Source organism: Balaenoptera ricei, chromosome 12 (genome assembly GCF_028023285.1).
Source record: "Balaenoptera ricei isolate mBalRic1 chromosome 12, mBalRic1.hap2, whole genome shotgun sequence".
Classification (NCBI taxonomy): Eukaryota; Metazoa; Chordata; class Mammalia; order Artiodactyla; family Balaenopteridae; genus Balaenoptera; species Balaenoptera ricei.
In genome coordinates this window covers 2,927,041-2,946,264 of record NC_082650.1, presented here as the reverse complement: position 1 = coordinate 2,946,264, position 19,224 = coordinate 2,927,041, and the positions used below count along the sequence as shown (strand labels likewise).

Genomic DNA, 19,224 nt, shown 5'->3' with positions numbered 1-19,224 from the left:
TCCGTAGCAGCGTGCGCATGCGCGCCGGGTTCCGCCGCCGGCCTGTGTGGGCCCTGTGGCCGCGGGCGGCGGAGCGAGGGGGTCGGCTCCGCGCTGGGCTGGCTTCCCGCCGGCCCGCGGGACGGAAGCTGTCAGGGAAGGACGCGGAGAGCCGCGATCACCCGCGCTCGGGTTTAGTAGTCGCTGCCTCCCACCTCCGGGAGTCGGGACCCAGAGGTGCGCACAGCCGTTGCTTGTTGGATGAATAGACCCACGAACGCGGATCCTCACGAGTGTCCTCGAAGCCGCGTGCCTCGGGCCCACGTCCAGGCCGGCGGACCCGGGCTCCAGTGCCGGGACTAGAAGTCTAGCTCTGCAGACTCAGGTCCAGTACTGCGGCCCCGAGGCCCCGTGCCCTAGACCCGCTTCCAGGCCCGACAGAAGAAGGCTGGGGGCCCCTGTGCCAGTACTGGCAGGGATTCCGTTTTAAACTGCCGGTCTCCGAGCATCTCCGCTCGAAGGGAGTCCGGGGACAAGGGGCAGGCTTTGGGCGCTGGTGGTGTAACAGGGAAGAGCTAAATCCGACTCCCTGTTCCGTCTGTTTCTTTGACTTCAGCCTTTGCTTTTCGTCGCTTTTGTTGGTGTAATCATATACATATAAAATGGCCTGCCCCAGGGAACCCTGCCCCTCTGCCTGACTGTTAAACTAAAGCGCCTCTCTTCGTTTCCCAGGGAGACAGTCTGACCCTGCACACCTGTGGATGGCTGCCAAAAAGAAAAAAAAAAGGCATTAACACATCCCCTCACCCAGGCTGGCAGTTCCAGGGGATATTTGCAAAACGTATGGCCTTTTTACTTTACTTCCTCGTCTCTAACCCCTTTCTGTGCTATAAAAGAAACTGGCGTCCAAACCCCGATAAGGTGGTTTATCGGAGACACTAGTCTGCCATCTTCTCGGTCGGCCGGTAGTGATTTCTTTTCTCTCTTACCCTCTACCTTGCTCAGGAGAGATGAGAAACTAGGGCTTCCTGTACAGTGAGAATTCCAGAGAATCCTGGAGTTTTCCATAAATACACTCCTGCTTTCCAGTGTGGTGTGATCGTGATGAAATGCCTACTGTTTTGTTTTATTACATCACCTACTCCGTTCCTTCCCTAAAATGTGACAGTTAAAGGGTGGAGCCCCAAAGGCTTTTATTGTCCATCCTTACTGCCTTCAGTAGAATTTTACCTAATCTCAATGAGATAGAAAACATTATGGTAAGACCCCTAGAAAAACAGATGATACACTTGCTCTGATAAAACAGTCCAATGTTCAGCATGTTTTAGGTGGAAAATACTTATATTTGGCCTATTTATACTGAAGTGTGAGATCCTATTCTTTTGTCCTTAACTTAAAAAGATCAGAAAATAGAGTGGAAAAAATGCTATGAAATAATAAACCTCTATGCTTCTGTAATAAAAGAGTACATCTATACATTCTCTAAATTTTTTCCTTTTGAAGTATAGTAACTTTAGTTTTCCGCATGCAAAAAGATGAAGTAAACTGATTACTAATGGGGAGAAAGCTTTCCAAGGATATGTGAAGTTGAGCCATGGAATTTGCCAGTGTCTAATTGTGTTTAACCTAAAAAGGGCAATTTCATAATTTTCAACCTGTACCTGGGTGTAAGAAATTTTACTTAGAAAGTAATATTGAAGATTTAAGAATGTGATTTGGGCCTTTTCACTTCTCATGCCCTATGAGCCAAGCTTAGTTTCCTAAAAATACCACATGAAATTTATTGAACGCATAACCCAATGGAGATAATTGAATAAGAGTCTAGGTTCCCTAGTCAGACTGCCTGGGTTAGAATCCTGGCTCCCCCGTTTTGTAGCTGTGAGGTTTGGGGCAAGTCAACCTAAACTCCTGTTTCACTTTCTGATATGTGAAAATCAAGGTGATAATAGTTCCTATCTTGCAGGGTTGTTATGAGGATTCAATAAAATAATACATCAATCGACCCTCATTATTCAGGGGTTCTATATTACAAATTCACCTACTTGCCAAAATTTATTTGTAACCCCGAGATCAATACTTGCAAGCACTTTCGCGGTCACTCGGGACATGTGCAGAACAGTGAAAAGTTAGTCACCCAGCACTCACCGTCACGGCTGGGGCGGAGCAAGGCAGTGACGGGCCTTGGTTTCAGCTCATACTGCAAACAAGCACCATTTTTGCGGTCTGCTTCCTGCTACATTTTTTCACATACTTGTGCCTTTTGTTGGTGATCTCACTGTTTAAAATAGCCCCCAAGCCTCGTGCTGCAGTGCTGTCTAGTGTCCTAAGCACAAGAAGGCTTATGGAAAAAAAAATACGTGTTAGAGAAGCTTCGTTCAGGCTGTTATAGGCTGATGTCTGTGAGTTCCACATTAATGAATAATACATACTGAATACGAAGTTTTTAAACAGAATCACTTCAGACAAGGTTATGGGTTGATCAGTTGAGGAATGCGCAGTCAGAGGCTCGCAGGACCCTGACCTGTGTCTGCAGCAGTGGGGCCTCAGTCTTCGTAAACCAGTGTTTGCAGCGACTTTATCAGACGTAACCTGCAGATGACAAGGATCGACTATAGGTGTAAGCGCAGGGCCTGCCATGTGCCAAGTGCTGAACGAATGCTGGGTTTTGTGATTCCAACCATTCCTGTTGTTTCATCGTGTGTAACGTCTGCTCTGGGTCCCTGTCTCCCTTCCCATCTGTGGAAGGAAAATCTAAACGGGGTCATTATTGCTCAGAGAGCTCTGTGACCTGGAACCAGGAAGCCACGGAGGAAGGTGACGTGCATGCCTCAGCCTGGATGGAATCTGACCTTTTGACCTGATGAAGTTGTCCAGAGCACCTGCCAGAAACGCAAGATGCTTATCGGACCCTTACCCTAAAATAACCTGAGACAGTCTATCTACTTATTGGACCCCTGCCCTAAGACAACTGACGATTCCTTAAGGACAAATCTTTTCTCACTTGTGACTGTCAATCACGGTTCTTGCCAGAAAACCTTTAACAGCCTCCTGGCTTGTTTTCTTTTTTTCCTGGCTTTGTGTCTTCAGAAGCCCCTGATCCTTTCTCTTCCTTGGAACACTCCTTTGGGGTTGCCCTGAATCTGTCTCCCAAATTGCAATTCTTAGGACCCCAAATAAACTCTTCCTATTTGCAGCCTCCTGCTTTTTTTTTTTGGCTGACACATCCTAGTGAACAGTCTGTAAGGAAGCCCGAAGTAAGCCTGTACTTCGTGCCCAGAATCCTAGAACAAAAGCCGGGAGCTTCCTACTTCCTTCCTCTTCCTGCTTCTCAGCCACAGAGCTTTCCGGAGGCAATGGCCTGTCCAAACACGAGGCAGCCGGACAAGCCGGAGGCGGTTCCGAGTGGTGAGAGGCAAAGCTTGAGAACATCTTTCCTGGGCCCCGAGATGAGAGTCCCCGCTTCCTTCCAGGCCTGCCAGAGGGGAGTCTCCGCACCCGCCATCGGTCCCTCCTCCCTCCACCCACCCTCCCTCTGTCCCTTCACCAGCCCGCAGGGGAGCCCGTGAAGGAAGCAACAACAAGTTCCAGCAGAGCCCCCGGTCAGGGAAGCTGAGGTCCCCCCTGGGAGACGTGTGGTCCTTTCCAGAGGCAAGCCCAGGGCCAGCCCACCCCCCAGAGGCCACTCCATCCCACGTGAAGACCTCTGCCCCGAAGGGAGCCCACGCACAAACCAGCACCCCTTCACCAGCTGACCCTGGTGAAAGAGGCTGTGTTCCAAGAGGGGCCTTAGGAGAGAGGTAACACCTGATGAAAGTCTGCGGGAACCCTTCCCCATGGAAACATTTTAAGCATTTTGAAACAAAGACAATACAAAACATCTCAAGTTTCCTATTCCCATTTCTTAAGTTTCATACAGTACTTTGTAGAAAAATGTATCAGACACTCTCCAGTGACAATTCAGGTAGGAAATTACCCTCGAATCTGAGCCCCTGAGCGGCTAGAAGGACCTTAGAAAGAGTGCAGAGGACATGAGTTGGGATAGAGCTGGTGACAGGTCATCATTGGCCCTTTACTCTGTCTCATAAGCTTGCCTTAATCCCTTCTCTGGACTGATAGCAAAGCTTGGCACAAAAGGTAACACAATAGCTTTTCTTCCTTGAGGACTGAGGCCCCAGAACGCTCTGTGAGTGAACCAAGTCAGTTGCTGGTTAAGGCCGTGAGGCTGCCCCAGGCAGAGGGTGGGGACCAGCTGTCATTGTGCAGGGGTGGGGATGGAGAGACCTTCATTCCTTTCTGCCTCCCGACCACATCCCTGGAAACAAAGCGGAGCGCCCTGACAAGCGCTGCCATAAGGGCGACACTCAAGAGTGTCCCACTGGAACAGGAGGTGGGGGCCATCGCCACGCTCCCTCCCGGGTCAGCAGGGACCCTGAGATGATCGCCAGACCGCCCCCCACCCAGGGGAAGGCAGATGGGCGGGCAAACAAACAGCATGTGGCTTGACAACGCCGCTGCCCCAGGACACACACGGCACAGAAGTGGCCGACGTCAGCTCCAGCTAATCCAGTCTGGCCCCGCAGCCGGCCAGCCGTTCTCCACACCGTGGCGTGGAGGTCATTTTAAATCTGTTCATCTCACTCCTCTGCTGAAAAACCTCCAAGGACTCCGCTCCACCCTCAGAGTAAAGGGCGCTATCGTGATAGTAAAGGACAGGGTAGATTAGAGTAGCGCACAGAGCTGGTCCTGACCCAGCCCCGGCTCTTCCCTCCAGCCTCACACATCACCACATCTTTCTTTCCACAACACATACAGGGGCACACGTACGTGCATGCCTGCGCGCACACCGTGTGAACACACGTGGAGACCCACAGGTTTAGCCAGGCCTCCGTGATCAGAGCCTGCAGCATCCGCAGGGCCGCCCACAGGCCTGTTGTCGTTGCTTGAAACCTTGCTCCCCGTGTCCCCCAGTGCCCACCCCCAACTCCTCCAAACCTCCTTTCTTGGCCAATGCCCACTTGACCTCTGGGTCTCCTCCTCCGGGGAGCCCTCCCGGACTTTTTACGATGTGGCCCGGGGCCCGAGCCCAGAGCCCTCCTCGTGCTCTGTCCATCCCTAAGCAGGGTCACCAGTCTCTCCCCGACTTTGCCTGGCCGAGGTCAGTCATCCCACTAGACTGCCTCGTGTCCAGACCCCACCCCGTGCTAGAAGCTCAGAGGATGTTTATAGAATGAATATGTAACAATAACGAGAGCATATTTAAGGAATCTGAGACATAATTTGCCTCCATACGACATCTAAAGTTAATTGTAGGGGAGAAAGTAAATCTAGGCGTCAATAAATGAACAATTATGTGTTGAGCACGTCCTGTGTGTAGCTCTCCCTTCAGCGGGCTGGTGAGGTCTAGAAAGATACAGCTGAGTATTCAAACGGCCAAGATAAGCCAGGCATTTCTTCCACCGCGGGCGCTCCCGGGGCCTACTCCACTACTGAGCAGGAGAAGGTCCGAACCTTTGCCATGTGTGAGCTAAGTGGTGTGCGGTGTGCCTTGACCCTCAGGCTCCCTTCTCACACACTGAGCCGCGTGAACCACTGGGTGCTGAGTGAAGGGGTGTGTCCCCCAAAGATCTGCTCTTTTGGAAAATATCCTGCTTCTTAATTTTGCTCAAATGTGTTATTCCAAAGAAAGACACAAAGGTGATTCTTTTTATGATTATCTGTTGGGGATTATGTCTTTCCAGGGGAGAAGGGTTTTTTTTTTGTTTTTTTTTTCTTAAGATTTTTTGATGTGAACCATTTTTAAAGTCTTTATTTAATTTGTTACAATATTACTTCTTTTTTTTTTTTTTAATGTTTTGGCTTTTTTGGGCCCGAGGCATGTAGGATCTTAGCTCCCCCACCGGACCTCCAGGGAATTCCCCTGGGGAGAAGTTTTTACAACTCAAACCCCTTGAGGAGAGAAAATACCGCCCCCAAATCCTGTTTCCTGAGAGAGAGCAGAGAGCCTGGTAGGTAAGAACAGAACGCTCTTTACCTGTCTTTCTGTCAACAGGTGGTGTTGTCAGCCATAAAATCCCTGCTGAGGTCACAGCTCTGCTGTAAATGGAGCTTCCAGTCACCCTATTAATGTCCATTTGAGGTCTTCAGGAAACTCCTTTACTAGTCCCTCAAAGCAAGGGACGCTCTCACGACTTTGAATGAATGAACCAGCTATAAACGAGTTTTGGATGTTGCTTGCTTAAAAGCAAAGGTAAATCCAGCATTTTTATAATTTATTTCTCCTGCTCCATTTGCTATATCCCTACTGGATGATGGAAACATGACTGCAGTATTACACGAATGGTTAAAATATGTTCCCATGGTAACTGCAACCAGGATGCAATCTATAGAAAAAGAGTGTGTATCAGTGCAACTAAATTACAATCCAACTAAAAATGACACAATCTGCCTTTTAAGGGATTAGTAGATTAACGTGCATTTGTTGTGTACTTGGTATTTTGTTCAGAGAAGAAAAAGATACTATCTCACCCTTGAAGAAGTTACAAATTAATTTTTGAAATGAGATTTAATCGGAAATGAACAAAAGCAAGACCGCACAGGGTGAATTTTAACTTTGGACATTCGTGGTCCCTGAAGGCAGCACCTGGGACCTTTTTGGAAGCGTAGAGCCTCAGGCCCTGGAGTGAGGGCTTCCCGCTACCGGGCCCCTCAGGAGATGAATATGCATAGCGAAGTGTGCAAGCACTGGCCTCCACTGGGGAAACAGGGAGATCCCGAGGCAGCTTTATTCAGGAGGCGGATTTGGAGGGATACTTGTATAAAAACAAGGATTTTCTGCCAAATTCCAGAGACCTTACTTTCCAAATCTGTATTGATTCTGTTCTTCTTTCTCCATCTCAACTCTCTCTGCAGAGCCCAAGCCTCGGCCCGCCTCGGCGGGCATCCCTTCTCCTGCTCTGATGCGGCGCCCATCCTGCTGACCAGTGAAACGCAGGTGACAGCCCCTCGGCTTTCACACCTGCGTGGGGCTCCCTTACAGACAGGTCAGGTCCTTACCACCTGCCCCGACTGGGTTCCCACGGAGACAGAGTGGCAGGTGTCTGTGTGCAGGACACAGGACCAGCCCCGGCAGGGGAGTGACAGGAGCAGGTGTGCACCCAGACGATGGCATATAGTCTAGGCAGAGGCTTCGAGCCCATCCCGGGAGGCAACCCATCGTGAGGGGAAAGGTCCAGGCCTCCACTTCTGCGTCCACCTGTCACTGGATAGGAGCTGCCCCTGGGGACGGGCGTGACCTGGTGTGAGGCGGCCATTCCCCAAGAGGGACTCAGGCAACACTCGAGTGGCTTCCCCGAGTTTGCGTGTGAGAGGGGCGGTCCGCCTGGGAACCGAGGAGAGGTGAGCACCGCCGTGGTGCCAACTGCAAGGTCAGTGCCAGGAGCTAAGCCACGGTCAGCAGCAGCCATGGCCAGCTGACCAGTGTGAATGGGGCGGGGAGATGCAGGTAAAGCTGCCGTGGCCAGAAAGGTTTATTGGCCACAGGGGGACTCGTGTGGGGACAGAGAGCGCTGAGTTAGACCCTTACCCCTGAGGCCTTGAAGCTGGTTTGGTTGAAGAGGAAGTCAGTTTACAGACAGCTCGGGCACCGCTTATACCAACGTTGGGTCTCTGTTTGAATCCTGTCACTTCATATGACCCGTTCGCTTCGTGTTTGTCTCTGTCTCCTTTTTCTTCTCTGTAAATTGGGAATCATAATAGTACCGACATGATAGGGATGTTGTAAGGATTCGATGAGACTATGCAAGTAGAGATCTGGGACTGCGCCTGCTACATACCGCATGCTTGCTCAGTGATGATGGATATTAGCGTCATTTATTTGGATAAACCTATAATTATATTCCAGCTTGGTCTCTTAGTTGCTGTGATCTTGTGCAGGTTTTCTGTTGCTGTTTTTTTACTTCATGTCTCTGCTTAGAAATAACATTATTTCATGCACTTTTCGTTGATTGCATCTTTTGGAAATTCTATTCCCTGGATGAGAAAATGAATTGCAAATTTGTGTTAAGATAATCAAAGATTAAAAGGAAAGATCTGTTTTGTGCTGCTACAAAGAATATTAACGTCCAAGATGCATGAGCTGGGGTCTCACTTAGCACCCAGCACTCTCTTTCTTGGTACTCCATTACACGGGCTGACTGAATTGCAAACTATCTTTACGCCAAAATAATGCATATTTCAACTTCAGAAAATGTATTAGACGTCTGTCACGATTGTCAAGTCTGTCTTTGTTTTCCTATCATCAGAACAGTGAATGTATTTTACAGAAATTTAGGCAGGGACTTTTCATATGTTGTATAAAAAGCTCTTGCAAGTGCAGGAAATATAACTGATGCTGATAAAAGTGCCTAAAAAGTTAAACGGCAAACTGTCCATTCTAGGTGCTTATATGAGTTTCTGTTGATGTAAATGGGATGATTTGTGACAATTATTATAAAAGCCAGGGTAATCCAAGAGTTGTGTGCACTAGTTTTCTAACTAGCCTTTCAATGATCCTTCTAGAACCTTAGCCATGGGAGCACACCTGTATACCTGGATTAAATGTCCACAGGGGCTCTCCAGCTTTACCCGGCGGTTGGTGTATTGCAATAAGTAGGGGGTCATTTTTCCATAAGCTATAAGGTGTTTGAGCAGGTACAATGTGATTTCCTCAGCCCTTTGCATGGTTTTCCTAGGATCAGAGTTTGGACTTGTGATTGTGGTATCCCTGCCCATGACATTGTACACTCTTCCCAGTGAAGAGGGGGAACATCTCCCCTCAGGGTAAACTTGTTGAACTCAGGTACCACATCTATGTCATTCTGTTTTTTTTTTTTCTTTATGTATTCCCAGAGTCTGGCAAAGTCATGTAACATAGTAAATGTTCCATAAATATTTTTTGCATGAATGAACGAACAAAAAGTTATAACTCAGGCAGTTCACTAGAAATTATCTCATCTTTCCTCCTTTTTAAATAAATAAGGCAAGCATCCTCATTCAGTAACATTCTTGCAGTCTTACAGCTGGTTAAGAGCTGAGCAAATGTCACCCACATCAACAGACCGCTGGTGACGAGACTGGCTCATTTTGCTCGGCCTGAGTGGGAGAGAGGTCATGAGGACGGTCCCCAGGCATCCTTCCTGACACGCAGGGTCTTCTTCACTCACCACTTGCGTTTCCTGTCCAGAGATACTTACGGAGGCAGAAGGTGGTTAAGGGGTAGATTTGTTTTTGCATCAATTTCATTGTTAATCACTCTTGCAGAAGGGTTGGTTACAAACAAACAAAAAAATAAAAGTTGTACAATCTAAAGCCCTTTTTTCAGACAGTCTTGGCCCTGCCTGAACTGGCCCAGACGCTAAATCTGAGAAACGCATGAGCTTTTTGTCCTAGGTTTTCATGTATATGTTAGGAGGTGAGAGGGAGATTCTAATAAGTAGGATGTATGTGTTTTTAAAGGTGTTGTTACATTCCTTACAACACACATTAGCTGAACACAGATCACAACTCCATGACCTCAGGGTCTGAATCTTGTGAGGCCACAAGGGGGCGTAATTTGGCCAAAAAAGAGTCTCAAGCCTGGAGAGAGCCGAGGAGGGCAAAGCCGCTTTGGGATCTACCTGCATCCGGGAGGAGAAGCAGGTGTCTTGGTTTCCACCTTCTCCCTCAGGTGCTCCTTGCTCCCCAGAGTCGGGGGCAGAGTCTCCTCCAGCCCAGCCCAGTGACTGTGTCCCTGGGGCGTCGCAAGTTAAAACAGGAAGAGCAGCGTCCTCCCTGCAGACAGGTGGAGGGCGTAGGCGGTCTTACTGATTTGTGTATTTTATTGAAAACCCCAAATATTTAATTGGCTGCTAAAACGGACAACGACATGCAAATTCCTCCCTCCTTCCCTCCCTCCCTCCCCCCCCCCCCCCCGCCCTTCTCTTTCTTTCTAAGTCATATTTAGGAGCCTCCATCCCCTTTATCTCTTTTGGCCTTGATCTTGCACTTCTGCCTGGGGACCAGCCCACGAGTGCCAGTGTAAACAGGAGAAAGCGCAGAGGGTTAGGCCTGCACCTGGGAAGGCAGCTCTGTGCCCCAGGCTTTCTGGAAGGACTTCCTCTCGTACTGGTTGTATTGCTTCCACAGGATGAAAATTATTTTCTCTGACCGTTGTGTGTTATCTGCGTTCCAGTTAGGAAAACTCCAGCTGGACGGCAGATGCCTGTACTCTTCTTATGGAACTTGAGCTGAGATCAGGTAAAATAAGACAAACGTCTTCGCTGCTGCGACTACCGGCAATTAACGCGTCAGAACTTGTCTTAGGTGAACGTTCCACGATTACTGGGGACTGAGGTTGACCATGTTGCTTAGTGGTTGGGTGGTGGGTTCTGGTCTTAAAGACCTGGGTTCAAACCCTGAGCCCCTTGCTGTGTGACTGATCTCAGACAAGCTATCTAACCTCTTTGTGTCTAGTCTCTATCCGTGGAAGAGGGAACATAGTGGTATGTAAAGTACCCAGAGCATCTTAAGTGCTTCCTATACACTTGTTATTATAATGCCATAATTTTTATAGTAGCTCATCTTTGTCCTTCAGGAGTCTCCTTTCAGAATAACTTTAGACTTGAAAAAATATTGCAAACGTAGTAGAGTTTGCTCATACCCTTCCCCTAATTCTGCCTAATGTTGACATCTTACATCACCAGACCGCAGGGACAAAACCAGGAAATTAACGTGGATGCAATACCATTAACTAAGCTGTAGACTCTATTCGTGTTTCTCCAACTGTCCCCCTAACGTGCTTCTTTGTGTCTGGGACCCAGTCCCAATGGGTTCAGCAGCCATGGCTCCTCAGCCCCTAGCGGGTCTGCAGGCTTCCTTCCTCTTTCACAACCTGAGCACTTTGGGAGATTCCTGGCAAGTGATTCTGTAGAAAGTCCTTTGCTTTGGGCTAATCTGATATTTCCTCAGAATTACACTGAGCTTACGCATTTTGGGGCAAGAATACTGCAGAATTCTCAGTGCATCCGGTCAGGAAAGACGTGTGTTGATATGTCTTATTACAGACACAGTCGGTCCTCCATATCCATGGGTTCCGAATCTGGTGGATTCAACCAACTGAGGTTGAATGAAAACATTAAAAATAAATTTTTCCAGAAAGTTCCAAGAAGCAAACCTTAAGTTTCAGGTGCCAGCAAATATTTACATAGTATTTACATTGTACTTACAACTACATGGCATTGACATTTTAATAGGCATTGTAAGTTATCTAGATATGATTTAAAGTATAGGAGGATGTGCATGGGTTATATGCAAATACTACGCCATTGTATACAAGGGACTTGAGCACCTGTGGATTTTGGTGTCCGAGGGGGGTCCTGGAACCAATCACCCTCGGGTAATGAGGGACGACTGTTCTGTTAACTTTACTCCGGTGGCGTCAGCCGCGTGTCCTCGCTGTAGAGCCCCTGTTTTCCCATGTGTAATCGGTGCACACCTTGGAGGAGATGTGTTGAGACTACAACTGTGATTTCTCATCATGCTCACACCCACCACGTTTAGCACCAATAGATGCTTCTGGCCTAGGCCCATTATTACTGTGGTGTCGGCCTAAGGGAACTTTTCTCTTTCCATCATTTACATTTACCTTTGTAATTCTACTATAAGGAAGAACTGTCCCTTCTCTGCTGTATGCATGTATGTATGTATGTGTTCATTCATTCATTCATCCATTCATTCATTCATTCTTCATTGATATGACTATGGATTTATGGGTATTGATTTTATTCTATGGATTAGTAATTACTATCATTATTTTATTGCCAAAATTGTCCCAGATTTGGCCACTGGGGCTCTTCAAGCAGGCTCCTGTGTTCTTTCAACATGCCCTCATGATTTTTTCAGCACTTCCTTAATTTCTGGCACCATAAAAATGTTCCAAGCTCATCGTGTGTTTTCCTAACCCCACGCTGGTGTCGACCATTTTCCAAGGAGTACTGTTTCTTTTATTGGAAACTCATACTTAGAAACAAGTATCTGAGCTCTAGGTGTGCTCACTGCCCCTGGGTGTCCTTGCCTCTCAGCCACCCAAGCAGACAGAACTGGGTCAATATATAGACACCATGAGTTTATTCTTACACCTCCCATTCATCCTGTCCTCCCCTTTGCCTGACTCATAACATCTTTTTCTGACAGTGAGAAACCTGGCTTTCATCATCTGTGGTGTATTTACGTATTTGCTCAATCCTAGGTTTTCTTTTGGTCATTTTGAGTATTCTGCCAGTTTAAAAAGTTAAACATTATATTTTTGTTCTCACTGTGGCTACCCTCTCTTTAAAACCTATAATTATGCATATTTACCTGTAGTAGTAAACTTAGAAATATCTTATTGTACCCTTATAATTCAGGATTTTTTGCCCACGATCATGTCCCTTGGTCTCCCTCTTCCCTCAGACCCATAGTGCTGATATTTTAGTTCTAGACTGTTATGGACAGTCTGTTTCCCACTTGGGTCCTATAGGGGACTTTACCTAAGCATTTGATTATCCTTAATTCCATACCTCTTATAGCAATCTCCTGCATTTGTCTCTTTTCTTGTCTGAATCCTTCCTTCAAGAGCATTTCCACTGTGTGATAATATTTTTGAGGCTTTATATGAGTGAGAATATTTATATCCTCACATCTGAGTGGCAATTTGGATAAAAAAATCTGACATTCAAAGTTCTTTACTTTTACTACTTTAAAACCATTACACCAGTATCCCCTTGTACCATTTTCCTACCAGTCTGTGTCTTACTCCTTTATAGGTTAGGGTGAAGATAAAATTTATCGTTCAACCAGGACACATTTGAGAGTGAAGAGGGCACTACCAGTAATTAAGCTTGGGCGGTAGATGTAAGCCAGGAAGACCCTGCGTAAACTGAGACATACGCTCTGCTTGCCTACGGGTGGTTTAGTCACCCCACTTACAGATGATTCATTCTTTCTCTCTGGAAGCTTTTAGAATTTTCTCCTTTCATTTGATATTCTTGGGTTTTGCTGTAACACTTTTAGGTGTGGTTTTCTCTTTTTTAAAAAATATTTATTTATTTATTTATTTATTTATATTTTTGGCTGCTTTGGGTCTTAGTTGCAGCAGGCGGGATCCTCTGCTGTGCCGTGTGATCAGTAGTTGCGACCCATGTGCTCAGGAGTTGTGGCACGGGGGCTTAGTTGCCCCGAGGCATGCAGGATCTTAGTTCCCCGACCAGGGATCAAACCGGTGTCCCCTACATTGGAAGGCAGATTCTTAACCACTGAACCACCAGGGAAGTCCCTAGGTGTGGATTTTCTGTTGTCCCCTACTTGGTTTTCTATGAATTCTTTCCATTTGAGCCATATCTTCCTCCCTCCCTCCCTTCCTTCCTTCCTTCTTTCCCTCCTTCCTTCCTTCCTTCCCTTCCTCCATCTATGTCCCAGTGACTCCTGCTGTAAGTTCTTTCACTCCCAGACTCTTTATTGTAGTCAAACGCAGAGAGTCACTTATCCTGCCAACAGGAGCTCTTTCAGTCTGAGACGTATATTTATTATTGCAAATTTTTAAAAAGGATTTTGTTTTGCACCTCTGTCTCCAGTACATTTTAATTTTTGAGTGCTTTCACCGCCTTAGGCACTCTGGGCCTGCGGAGTCAGGAGCCCCATCCCCTGGCCTTCCCTAAGAAGACATTACACTGGACTAATCGTAAAGGATATTTCCAGATGCCCATGGCTCTACTGAGGTCTCATCAGGAATTGTGGACATGAAGCCTAAGACGTCACATTCCTTGTCTCAGGATGGTTAGAGCCCCTGATTGCAAACAGTGGAATCTACTTGGACCAGTTTAAGCAGAAAAGGGATTTACTAAATGCTTTGAGGTCCATCACGGAATCGTGCAGAATGGAAATGAGTTTTAAGACTATGTTTCCAGGACCAACACCTGGACCGTGCGATGGGACTGGACAAGTGAGAAAGCCACCTCCACCTGATCAAAGCCTGGGCATCTGCTGCCGGAACTGACGCCCCTTCTCAGTGATGGAAGCTGCACGTGGACCCGCAAAGTGGACGTTGTGTGGAGAGCCTGCTTCCTGGGATGCTCGCTTCCAAACGCAGCGTCACCCGGGAGGCCTGTGTGGCACACAGGAAGCCCTCCAAGCCTCCCGGCTGCCAGGGAGGCTGTTAGGAAACAGGAAATTTGGAACTTCCTAAAATACACAAAGGCTACTTTAATCACTATGGGCTATGATTACGAGAAATGTTCACCAGGAGCCCCCAAGGAGCCTACAGTCCAACGGAGGAGAGAGACAAGCGAACTTTCCAGAACTGCCCCAGGAGGACCGAGCTAGACCCAAGATGTTATATCCAACCTAAGACAGCAAATGCCAACGTGGGAAAATGTTCACATTTCTCCAAGGGCTTGTCTAATTCTCCTCTCTGCATGAAAATAAAGCCTTTTGGATAAAATTTGCGGAATTCTCCCTCATATGTTCAAGAATTTTTCAGACTATTTTAAACACATTGTAAGCTTGCCTGTTCAACAGAGACTTTACCTCATTGGTCAGGAGAGCTTTCAGAGCAGCTGTCTACAAAAAGCAACTGCTAAGATTCATTCCCCTCTTCAAGGGACTTAGGTGCCCAAACTGTGTTTAAAGACTTACTCTTTGCTCTAAGTAGCAACTTCTGAAAACTGCAATAAAAAAAATTATGAGGTTATATAATTCTTAATTAGAAAGGCTTTTAGAAGAAAATGGAATGTGGTTGGATTTAAATGAAGCAAAACTTGAAAGACTGGATCCATCCATTATAGACTGTTATTATCATCTATATAATAACGCAGATTATTGTATCTGTAGCGCTAGTTTAAAAATGCAGAGGAAGGACTTTGACAGGCCCAGAGCAGGTGACTGGAGCCTGTTTGAACGTGTTTCACCCCGTGCTCTTGTTTCACTCTTGGCCAGAAGCAAAGATACTGCAGCGAAAGTCACGGCTGCACACATTAGACTTCCAGCTGGCTCGCTTGGACCTTTACCCTGACTTTTGGCAAAAATTGTGTCAAAGGTGGTGCTGCTCTTACAAACTAAACACATGTGGTCACGCTGAACTCTGTGTTTTATTTGTATTTTAAAGAACATAACTATAGTCACTATAGGGTTTGAGGTGGGTGAACTACTTAGAGGGTATTTGATTGTGCTAGAAAAGATATTAAAAAAGCAAACACTGCATTTTGACTTCTGAGTGAAGAGAGGATTTCAGACAAAAATTTAAAAAATAGAGAGAGTTTGTTTTTACATGTGTTGCCTTTGCTTACCCTGTGGAATCTTGGTACCATGTGTCTCCTCAAAATCTCCCTACAAGAAAATTAAACACTGACTGCATGCGGTTAAGAAAATATTAACTGAGAATTATTTGAATGTATATAATGTAAGCCTTGGTGTGAAAATACAGAGCGTGGTATGCAGAAAATTTGGATATTATTATTTTTATTTAAAGAGAAAAGTGATAACTCAAAAAGGGCACAAGATAAAACTTGCACATCAGGACAAGATTAAAACATTAAACTATGTAGGTTGTAACAGAACTAGAAATTAAGTAGGAAAAAGTAGAGTTGATTTGTTCAGCCAGAACCCATGAGTGTAGACAGACTTCACTGTCTACACTGGAGAATTGAAGCGATCATAGAGATTGAATTTCCCGGACAGTCATTTAACTGTTAGCCTGGCCTCCTATTTCCTGTACTAGGAACACGAGCCAAGAGCTGCCACCTTCTAAGAACTAGCAGCTGCTAGAATGCAAAAGCCTTCACATTGAAAATAAATATGAACAACTGTGTTGAACTCTACATGGGGTAAGTGCTTACGTAGCAGAGACAAAAGATTAAGTGAATTTAGAACTATTACTTGGAACCTACATCCTTGGGACGTTCATTCCAAGGACAAAGAATAAGGGAAATTTTGGGCTTGTATTCAGTAGTTTCATTGTTTACAGTAATAATGGTGTGACTGAGAAACCATTTTTCTTTATATTGTTGGGTAAAGCAAGTAAGTAATGAAATGTTTGTGTTAGAAATAACACACGCAATTCAGTATAAAAGATTCAATTACGAAAGTGAAAGAAATTAAGTAGAAGTACTATAGTAGAATTGACAGGGAAATATCAATACGAATGCATGATTTCTTTTTAAAGTCCTTTTGAGTACTGTGTGCTGAACTGGCCACGAAGCCCTGTACCTCTAGCAGCGAGTGGGTACCGAGAGCCCGTGTTTAGGGCGCAAACTCCACTCCCCATCCGTGGAGCCCACACTCCCCATACGCGGAGAAATGTCTTCGTGGTGGGGAAGCGAACGTTCAGAGTGGGCAGGAGGCGTCTCGTGCCAGGAAACGTGGAGGCTTAGTGGGATCAAAGCCCAAGAGACCTGGAAGGGGGCTCCCAGTGGCCAAAGTTATGACAATTGAGCCAAAAATGATAATAAACATTGTTGATAAAAACACTTTCAATCTATGAAAATTCATGAGTCTGTTATGCTCAAAAGGGAAAACGCCAGAAAAAATAATTCAAAATAATGTGTTACAACTGAAACAGCTATTGAACCAATTATACTTTAAAAATTGGGCAGAAAAGGAAAGAATTGAGTATTTATCCTGCCTTTTCAGTAGGGCCCATGTCCAGGTGTAAGGGTATAGTTTAGTTGATGGAGTAAAGCCCTAGTTTATAGAAGGCCCTCTGATAACTAGACATAGAACACCAGTGTCTAGCGGCCCTCGTGAATGATTAGGTGAGAATTACTAGTTGGGGCTGAAATATTGTCTCGTTGGCCTCAGCTGGACCTTCAGAGCAACTGAGAGGAATCAGAGCCAGGCTCCATCAGGAATATAGACCAACAGCCTGTTTTGTGCCCACTGCCCAAGGTGCCTGTCAGCAAGCAGATCTTGGCTTTGAGATCAGCTTTTGTAGTAAAGCTCTCAGGGAGTGCAGCTCATTCTCATGCAGCTTTTCTGTGGAGCTGGGAGCTTCATCACAATCCTGGGAGCCCCGTGGCCACCCCGTGGGCCGGCACCTCCCCCCAGGCCATCGTCTGCCCCCCTCCCACCCCCCATGGCTCCAAGGCCACGGCCCTGCCTGGGGCTACCGCCCCCCCCAGTCACCAAGCTTTGCTCTTGTTGGCTCTCTCCTGGGCCTGAAAAACCAAGTTATTTTGAGACAATGAAATTGATCTCAGAGAGGCAGCAGTGGCCGGTGGCTTGAAGCGCAATCTTAGTTCCCTGCCCAGGAATTGAACCTGGGTAGCCTGGATGGAAACCAGGAACCCTAGCTGCTAGACCAGCAAGCCAGCAGACAAGCAAATTTTCCCTGGCTCTTTCCCCCACAGAAAAAGGCATTTCTCCCATAATTCAAAAAGACACATGCACCCCCATGTTCATTGCAGCACTATTCACTACAGCCAGGACATGGAAGCAACCTAAGTGTCCATCGTCAGATGAATGGATAAAGATATGGTACATATATACAATGGAATATTACTCAGCCATTAAAAGGAACTGGGTCATTTGTAGAGACGTAGATGGACCTAGAGAGTGTCATGAAGTAAGTCAGAAAGAGAAAAATAAATATTGTATATTAACGCATATATGTGGAATCTAGAAAAATGGTAGAGATGATCTTATTCGCAAAGCAGAAGTAGAGACACAGATGTAGAGAACAAATGTATGTATACCAAGGGGGAAGGAGGGGTGGGAGGAATTGGGAGATTGGGATTGACACATACATATTATTGATACTGTGTATAAAATAGATAACTGAGGAGAACATGCTGTATAGCACAGGAACTCTACTTAATGCACTGTGGTGACCTAAATGGGAAGGAAATCCAACAAAAGGGGATATATGTATATGTATAGCTGATTCATTTTGCTGTACAGTAGAAACTAACACAACATTGTAAAGCAACTGTACTCCAATAAAAATTAATTTAAAAAAATAAACAATGCTGACTGGAAAAATAAAGAAAAATGCATTTCTCAAGGAGACAAAAACTAAAAACAGGCACAAGTTTATTATTAGAGACACAGCACAGCAACAAGTGGGAGAGCACACAGAGAAGCAGTTTGTTTAGTTAAGACAGAAGCAGGGCAGAGATGCACCCCTGGAGAGAAACGGTGTGGGTGTCCCCCCTAATGAGCGCAGTAAAGAGGCGATTAAGTCATTTACAGGACAGTCTTCCAGGTCTTTGTTTGCCTTTGGCCAATTATCTGGTTTCTTTCTCCACACCTGATCTCCCCTAGGACCCTCCCCACCGTGCATGTGCAACTTTTTTCCAAGATGGATTCCAGCCCAGAGGCCTACAGGGGGCCTTGGCGTCACATATTATGGGGTGGTGCCCCCTCCTTTTTGACCCCCAAGGAGTCTTTCTGCACCCGCGCAATGTCTCCCTTGCCCCAAGGATGGGAGATATGTGACCTGTGGATCTATTACTCAAACAAGGGTTAGCTCCTCTCTGTTCCTGCCACGACTGTTATCTTAAAGTGTCCTCAGGAGGCAAAATCCAGCTATTTCCCCGGTTCCTGTTATTTCCGTCTCGAAGTACAGAGGGCTGGTTGTAAATATCTAGCCTGGAGCCCACTTGCCTCCCGCCTCAGGAAATGTAACCAGGAGGCTGGTTGTAAATGCCCAGCCTGGAGCCCATCTATCTCCAGCCTCAAAATGACTGGGAAGAACTCTGATGTAATGTCGGGTGTCAGGACCTCAGATGTTGTAACAACTCTTGCTGCTTTCCCGCTACTGTCTGCAAACCTTCTGTACACATGCACCTGAGAAAACGACTAAGAAATCCTGGAAGAAAATGTAAAAAGACAAAAGGAGTCATTGAGCCCGACTGGAGGTCCCGAGTGGTCCCCGTGGAGTGTGGTAGGAGCTCTGCAGGGAGGCGTGTGGCAACTGTCACCACCAACACTTATCGCCCCTCTGCTCCCGGGGAGGTGCACGTCCCAGCCCAGGACTCACGCCATGGGTGGGAAAGATGGGGCAGTGCAGGACGTACTTCACGATGGTCACCTCTGTCCCGTGACTTGTCAGAGAAAGGAAATGCTCTGTGGCTGAAGCCCTCGTGGCACTTTGGCCCTGACAGTGTCCCTTAACATGGAGGTGTCGTAGTGCATTCGTGGCTTCAAATTCTCTCTGTATTTTATTATTTGAAATGAAAAATATTTTGAGATCTTGAGTAT

At 46.4% G+C, this 19,224-nt stretch overlaps 1 long non-coding RNA gene across 3 annotated transcripts; it reads left to right on the top strand.

Annotated features, from left to right (window-relative positions):
* Positions 1 to 33: 33 nt before the first annotated feature.
* On the top strand, positions 34 to 17,954 carry LOC132375782 (uncharacterized). 3 transcript variants are annotated; one of them, XR_009506110.1, is made up of 6 exons: positions 34 to 216; positions 712 to 820; positions 6,029 to 6,226; positions 6,889 to 7,019; positions 10,187 to 10,251; positions 13,640 to 17,954. It is a non-coding gene; the product is annotated as an uncharacterized LOC132375782 (long non-coding RNA). The 3 variants fall into 3 exon arrangements; XR_009506109.1 differs by lacking the exons at positions 6,029 to 6,226; positions 6,889 to 7,019; positions 10,187 to 10,251; positions 13,640 to 17,954 and having other exon boundaries at positions 712 to 3,172; XR_009506111.1 differs by lacking the exons at positions 6,029 to 6,226; positions 6,889 to 7,019; positions 10,187 to 10,251; positions 13,640 to 17,954 and having other exon boundaries at positions 34 to 364; positions 712 to 3,172.
* Positions 17,955 to 19,224: the final 1,270 nt, after the last annotated feature.